This window comes from Solea solea, chromosome 18 (assembly GCF_958295425.1).
Source record: "Solea solea chromosome 18, fSolSol10.1, whole genome shotgun sequence".
Lineage (NCBI taxonomy): Eukaryota > Metazoa > Chordata > Actinopteri > Pleuronectiformes > Soleidae > Solea > Solea solea.
This window is the reverse complement of record NC_081151.1, coordinates 21,091,409-21,099,531: the sequence shown is the minus strand read 5'-3', so window position 1 is coordinate 21,099,531 and position 8,123 is coordinate 21,091,409. Positions and strand designations below refer to the sequence as shown.

General features: G+C 41.0%; 1 long non-coding RNA gene across 1 annotated transcript; it reads right to left on the bottom strand.

Annotated features, from left to right (window-relative positions):
- Nucleotides 1-1,042: 1,042 nt before the first annotated feature.
- LOC131444506 (uncharacterized) lies at nt 1,043-4,562 on the bottom strand. The gene is made up of 3 exons (XR_009233739.1): nt 4,440-4,562; nt 3,055-3,205; nt 1,043-1,335 (listed from the first exon to the last, which is right to left on the bottom strand). It is a non-coding gene; the product is annotated as an uncharacterized LOC131444506 (long non-coding RNA).
- Nucleotides 4,563-8,123: the final 3,561 nt, after the last annotated feature.

Here is an 8,123-nt window from a genome sequence, read left to right as displayed (position 1 = left end):
ACTGCCGCGACTTTGTTTTACAAAGCCACAATACGATACTTAAGCCACGATATGATATTTAAGTCACAATACGATATTATCACGACCTTCAAACCCCGATGCGATATTGTCACGACATTTAAGTCACGGTACGATATTTGAGAAATCCTATATTGCGATATGCTCACGCAACAGCTGCAGTGAGAGTGAGCACTTGGCACCATCTAGTGGACTGACACGTCAATTGATTTTTTTGTAATGCCAGTAAAAAAGAAAACATATATGCTAAAAAATTGATACTATATCAAATTGATACAATCTTTCTCTTCTCTCCTCTGCTTCATCTTCACCAGGAGATGGCACTACGAACAAACACTGATGTCTGGGAGGCTTCTGCAACACACTGTCACTAAAAATGCAAATGTCTGTACTGTGAGATGTGACATGTTTCAGTCATTTTCTCTTTCGTGTTATTCCGGATAGATAGAATACACTTGTAGTTTGTTTGTTTTTAAACCCCAGCCTGATAGAAACAGTGTGATGAAAGGAGAACATCTTACGTCACGTCATGTTTTATAACCACCCAATCAACCAGAGGATTATTTTTATCATTTCAGTGTCACACATTCATTCATCTGCAGACAGACCATTGAAACTACTTGTGTGTATGTGTGTAATAGTGCCAATATTTCACTATTAAGTGTTTTTCAATAAAATATTCACACAAAGTATTTAATTAAATATGTTGGAATTAGGTGATATTTGGCATGTTGGCTTAAAAGTTTGTCTACAACTAAAATCATTAAATACAAATGTCCTTAAGTATTTGTGTCTGCCTTTAAAGTAAAACAGATTACTTTTAGCACCTAAAATATTACAATATTACTTGAGTAAAAGTCTTAAAGTATATGACATTTACTAAACTCAATCAAAAGTAATTTTCTGACACAAAATGTACTTAAAGTTTTAGAAGTAAAAGTACTTGAACAAAATGAGGAGTATTAAATCTATATAAATACAGACCATTGCCAACTCTTCTTCTTCTGATTTTATGTTGTAGTAACGAGTAACAAAGATAGTTAGAGGAAATGTAGTGGAGTAAAAGTTAAAGTTATAAGAAATATAAATGACAAAGTAAAGTACAGATACGTGAATTTTGTACTTAAGTACAGTAACAAAGAACTTGTACTTGTTAACTGATAAAACTGAATCGGTTTCCCGTCGAACTTGCAAATCCTCCGGCCGCGTCGCTCCACGGTTTCTCCGTAGTGTCACCGAGCTCGTTCGGGTACGAGAACAAAGCATAGCCGGGTGTCGTTTACAGGAAACCACTTAGGCCTGATCCCGTCTGTCATGCTGTGTGTAAACAAAGAAGCCATGAAAGATTGATGCGCAAGCTCGACGTCACTATCTCGCCTAAGAATCAGTGTCGGTGTGACGTGTACTTATAGAATCCATGTGCAATTGGATTTTAGAAACGGTTTTTGGATCATGATAAAACAAGATCACGAGCGATGGGATGTGTCTCATGAGGGTTATTTATTATTATAAGTGTGTCTTTTGTCTGTTGGCTACACATTTTGCACTTCAGGTCACTTTCTAATAGACCAGGGGTGTCAAACATACGGCCTGCGGGCCAGAACTGGCCCACCCAAGGGTCTAATCCGGCCCACCGTATGAATTTGTTGAAATTTAACAATATGATTACAGTAATCAAAATGTGAAATACTATATTTGTCAATTCCAGATACCTGTGACTGTGAATGTTTTGTGCCTGTGAAGAGCCACTGTGAGCTGTATGTTGTTATGCACATGTGTAAATGCTAAACTCCAAATTTCAGGTTGTTCCTGATACGTTTTGTAAAAAGACACTTCATTCAATCTAAAACGAAGGGTAATAAATTGGGCATCTTGTCGTTTATAAGTTATTATGCTATTATTTTACTGGTCTGGCCCACTTGAGATCAAATTGTGTTATATGTGACCCCTGCACTAAATTCTGTTGTCGTAATATTCGGATCTGTGCCGCAGGTGCACCCTTGGTAAATTGCCGTGGGAATAATGCACAACTCCTTATATGGGTATCCTGGGAGTGTGTGTTTACAAGTCACATATTCAGGGTTTTAAAAAAACATTGTTTTTTTTAGTCTTCTTACGTGATGTTGAGACAATGTTAGGATACATTTTATATCGCATTTTGAATGATGAAAAGTAGCAATAATTGTGCAGAAGTGACAAAAATAGACCGTTTTCTCTTTTTGTTTTGTTCATAAAAACGAGCCAAGTGACCTTTGAACTGTGAACTGTCACTAATTCAATCCGATTTTTAACATTTTGAGTATTTTTTGCTCAGGTGTGTTTATATAGTTGGTGAAAATCTCATCAGATTGCCTCAGTTGTGCTGAGAAAAGGATATAAAATACTCTATTATAATGGAAAAAAGCAGCCTAAATGCTCTGTGTTCTAAGGGTTAAAATGGCATCTACTCCACATCACAAAAAACTAACACTAAAACTAATGAGAACTAAACTAAACCACTCTAACTCATTTTAAAAAACAAAGAGTCAAAACTAAATAAAAATTATTTAAAATTTAAATCAGATGTGATTATTTAACATTGATAAAAATGCCGTGAGTGTCGTACAGGCTGGAGTATTTATAGGACTGTGAGCTGCCTCCTGCTCCAAATCAGGATTAAGTTCATGTTTGATTCAGGCGGATGTTTTTGAGTTATTATTGGATGGCCCAGATTCTGCTTCTGTCTTCTGGTCTCCTACCCAAGTAGTCTGAGTCAGTTATCTTATATACGAGCAAACCCCTCCATGCTGATTGCGCCGATCATTTGCGTTACAGATGATGTCTGCTCAGCGATAAATTATGTAGCGAGCAGAGACCCAGAGGTTAAAAAGGCAGTTATAAGGATCCACTCAGGCTATGAATTGTTAATATGATTCCCTTCATCCATGTAGGCCAAACATGCCGTCTTAGATAAAGGTCATCAGGTGTTTCCCGGGAAGAAGAGGGAAGCTTCGCGTGAGAAATGAATGTTTAAACGTGAAGGAGGACGCCGCGTACCTGTGAGCGCAGGCAGCTTCTGGAGCTCTCTGTTGGTACTGAGCGGGAAGGAGGAAGTGCTGAACCTCTTCTCCTTCCTCGTGGCCGAGTGTGACCCCGGCGGCTTCACCCTCATCAGCTGAGTTGCGGGAGGCACTTTCTTACTGGAGCCCTGCGGAAACAAGAGTTGCAGCGGAAGGGCTCCCGTTACCGAGGCGGGATTAGGGTCAGGAGCGGTTCCTGTGCCCGGAGGAAGCGACACGGGATTCGCTTTACTCGAGTGTCATCGAGAGAGGAGTCGAGAGAGCATAAGAAGAATATTGGAAAAACATGACATATGTAGGTTCTCTGCAAACATAGACCCAGACAGGAAGTAGCTTATAATATACAGTAAACACTGAAAAAAATGTGATTATTATTATTAATATGATGCAACATTTTCAATTCATTGTGCAGCCCGAGAGGAGAAGGTGGTGGTGAAGTTCTGAATGGGGTCAGGTGATCCTCAGCTCAGCAACCTGATCACGGCCGGCGGTGCACTGTACTGCACCAGTGGACAGAGACTGTGACGGACCTCAGTGACCAGAATAACTGAGCACAGACGGCGGGGAGTTGATAAAGCTGTCAGTGAAGAAACAAACAAACAGGGGGGACGTCCGGGCAGTCAGTCAATCAATCAATCAATCAATCAATCAATCAAACTCTCCTCCAGTCACACTCACTGATGTATGACAGAAACGGACAGCCGGCGTCAATGCTCGGCATTATTATCACGACACGGGAAAGAGCTGAGGAAACAGTCATAAGGTCGAGACGTGATATCACATGAGAGTGTGTGTGTACAAGTGCAAAGAACGTGTAGAATCGATGTCCCCTCATAAAATAGCCTGTTGCACGTGTGAGTTTGTGAAAAAAAGAAAGAAAATGAAAGGCCACGTGTCCAAAAAACACACATTTCTGTATCATCCCCTGTTTTTTATACGACTTGACCACTGACACTTCTATAGGAGGTGTAAAATACTAATACTACAAACATTCTGTGTGTATTTTCCAAGATATTCACAAGTCTTTATTGTATTTATTGTACCTCTGTAGCGCCGCCTCGACTTGACAGAGGTAGAAAATGAAGAGAATAATAAAGAGAAAGAATGTACAAAACAGAATGATATAGGAAATGGGTTCCCAAAGTAAAAAAAGTTAGTAAAGATACTTTAACTACATGCTATGGTAACAAATATTCATTCCACATTTCCACAAAATACTCCTAAATATGTACTTCTACTACTTCCTCATCAGCAGGAACATTACTACATCAAAAGTTTGGATTCCTAAATATTCCAGTGATAAAAACTGGACAACAACAACAAGCTTTGTGTGTGTGTGTGTGTGTGCGTGTGTTTGTTTACCTTCTCCTTCTTGCTCCTGTGAGGCATCGTGAGCGGCTGCGTCCTCAGCGGTGCACTCGTGCTCACACACTGACAGCAGATGGCTTCTTGCCGTTCACACTGATGTGTGTGTGTGTGTGTGTGGCTTTTCGCGAGTGACCGGTCCACGCGCCATGTGACACGTGCCACAGCGCGGTGTCACTGTCATCCTACCTCCGCGGTGGCCTCGCGCCACAGCTCGCGCCGCCTGTCAGAGAAGACGCAGCTCATGCCCACGGTGTGTGTGTGTGTCCGTGCTCGCTGTCCACGTGCAACTTCACTGCTGCACTTTCTGATCCCCGCTGTTTGAAATCGCTTCAAAGATGATGATGATGATGAGTGTTCTGCAACAGTGCTGTAATACCCCGTATCTGCCGCACGAGGGCAGCAATGTAAAGGCTCTGTGCTTGACTGGTGACTTTTTCATAGATGATGATGATCACTTCAAAAGTTATATATCACCAGACATGGAAAGTAATGAGTTACATTTACTCGCGTTACTGTAATTGAGTAGTTTTTTTTTTTAGAAGTACTGTACTTTGCTTAATTTTAAATTAAAGTGATGTATAACAAGTTTATTTTAGGTACTTAAGGAGGAATTATTCATCTTCTGTCAGCTGTGGTTGGATGTGGGATGCATCTGATAATGTCAAGCAATACTATCAGACGGGACTGGCCCGGTGCAGGGGGCAGGTGTGGGAAAGAAGCGTTTTTTCCCGTCTAATGTTTAGCATTTTTCTGCTTCTTTGTATTTGGGTCTAACGTAAAACAAAAATCACTTCCTTCCATGGTGGAAGTCACTGGGAAACATTAGATTTTTTTTTTTTACCCTAATTTAACAACTTCACAGTCATTGTGATGGTTAAACGGCTTATGGACCCACTGACCCACTAAGATATGGTTATTTTAGACGTTCGTCATGGTAAAGCTGGCGAAAAAGAAGCAGAGAAAATGTATAGGTATATAATATTATGTGTGAAAATGACCTTACGTGTACTGCAAAACTTTACACGAGGAAACGCACATGTAAAACACAGATAAATGACAATTAGTTTGTGAAGTGTGCGATACGACTGAAATACCATTAAACAGAGGAAACTATAGTATGTACGGACTATAAATATGTCAGTGTCAAACAAACAACAGCAAGTAGCCAACAAAAACGAAAATGAAAGTGACATTGTGCACTGAGAAACATTGTGCTTTCTGTATTGATAGTGTCTATATTGTGTTATCCATGTTGTGCATTGTCCATATTGTGCATAGCTATGGTTACACACACCTCCTCCTCCCTTCCACGGCCTGTGATGTGCAGCTTCTTCTCTCTCCCTGCAGGGACTTGTTTACCATTCACTTCAGTCAGCAAACGCACAGGTTTAGATTAACGACCCGGGACACATGTTGTCCCGCGTGCATGTTTCATTATTTCCCTTAAGCATCCAGAAGCCCACCGCACACTCTCCTCTGAACAAATCCATATTTAATTTCTCCAACCGTGTGATCCCATTTATTTATTTCGGTCCCTTCAGTGATTCCACAGAGATCTGCAGCAATGGCATGTGCTCGCTTATCTCTCCCTGTGTCTATTATAGCAGATATGTTGTTGTAGTACACGTGTGAAGCCATATGGTGGCAGTGTTGTACTCGTTTGTCGTCTGCCAACGAGCAGTAGTTTTTATTTACTTAAAGGCAAGTGTGCTGTGTGAGATTTAATCACATATTTGAATAAAACTTTATGCCAACAGATGTATATGATGTATAATCTTTAGGTTAGACCTTTTTTTAATTGAATTTCTTCAACTTTTTAAGAACCTTGTTTATGAGAGCTGGTGTTTTTTGTTTTTTTAATCACGATTGATCAGAGAGTCTAGATTGACGTGAGCAATGAATGCACATGTGTGGGCGACAAACAGAGTAGGACGGCTTGCTCTTCCCTGCCGTTTGATGCAGTACACTGGTGTGTATTGATTAGGCCGTGAGAGCGTTGCTGTCCTCTGAATCACTGTGTTTCCATCTCTGCTCCCCGTCCGTGGTCAGAGCTTCATCATCAGCGTCGTGTTATTACTGGAGCGATACGGCTCGGCTTCATTTCCTGTGCCTGCACCAGGCAGTGAAAGAAACAACACTGTGTGTGTGTGCAACGTGCACGGTTGGGTGGACGGACAGCTGTGCGCGTGTGACGGCACAATATGTCCTTTCTTCACAAAGAAATCCAATAGATGAAGTACACCGCCAGTGTGACGGAGAATAGCAGTGACGCGCAGGAAGGATTTGTTTTCCTGCCCTGCCTCCAGCAACTCAATCAAATATTCCTTTTGTCACACGGGGGCTACAAGTGTGGAAAACTTTAAAAAACCCTATTTGTAGGCCACCTATTTTGCAGCCCACGTGAATGAATTATGAGTTGCTATAACGCCAGGTTCCTCTATGAGGAAAACTGTCCAGCCAATGAGGCTAATGAGAAGGGCCGCCGCGCCACAACAGCTTGTTTACTTTTCCAGGAGAGGGAAATACAAAGGGGTGAGGGGAAAAAAGAAATTGGCGGCTTGTTAAGGCGGGAGAAAATTGCTGGGAAAGAACAAAGGGAGCGCGGAGGGGGAGAAATCACCGCGTTGTATCGCAGGTGCACGATCCCAGCTGATAACACGTGAACGTGTTGTTGCTCGTTACACACGAGCTGCAAACACCTTTTGCTTTTATTGTGAAAGGAGACTCACTGCTTAGCAGAGCAACGGATTTGAACAACTCTGAGGGGTCAAAGGTCATCATAGTTTGGGATTTTTCATTAGCTTTAGTTTTCACTTTTTGTTTTTTAAAATGTGTTAGTTTTTTTTTGATTTTTTTTGTAATATGGCATAAGACTCAAAAAGTTCATAAAGATATTGTGTCATAAAAATATAAAAGTCTTCAAGAAACATGAACATAACAACATAAGTAATAATAATAATAAAAAATAAATATCACATTGCTTGTAAGCCAGGAGTCTCAGGAGCTCAATCTGAGGAAAAACACGAGCAAATTAAAAAACCCAATAAAAGACTAGAGGTTTGATTCACTTAGAACCAAAAGCCAATTAACTACATAATGAATGTTATGTTTAACCTGCAAACATTTCATTACCCTTCTCTACCCTTGGCCAGGTAAGAGGGCACTTCCTGTTTCATGGCCAATTCAAAACAGCCGACTTCCTGTTGGGTCAAGTCTGTGTCCTTGGACGTGTCCGGGGTCAGTCTCTTGTGACATGTATAAAGTTTTGAGGCGATCGGTCAATATATGGCGAAGTTGTAGGGCACTTCCTGTTTTGTGGCGAATGGTCGTCATTCGCCAAAATGCCGACGGTGAATCCGCAAAACTTTTTGGCAACCTTTTGCCTTTGATGTGTCTAATTTTTTTTTTACGTTGGTACGACAAACGCACTCAGAGGAGTTTGTTCATTTACGTCGTGTGAAAATCGGCAAAATGGACGGCAAAATTCAAAATGGCCAACTTCCTGTTGAGTTGAGTTGAATTGAGGCCATGGTTCCAATTGACTTTTTTCTTCCTCTTGGACTACAACATCTTCCCACCAAGTTTCGGGAAATTCAGTGGAACTTTACTTTGGCTCAGTTTTCACCTTATGGTTCCGGGCAGTATGACAATATGACAATTTAACCCACTCAAAAATGA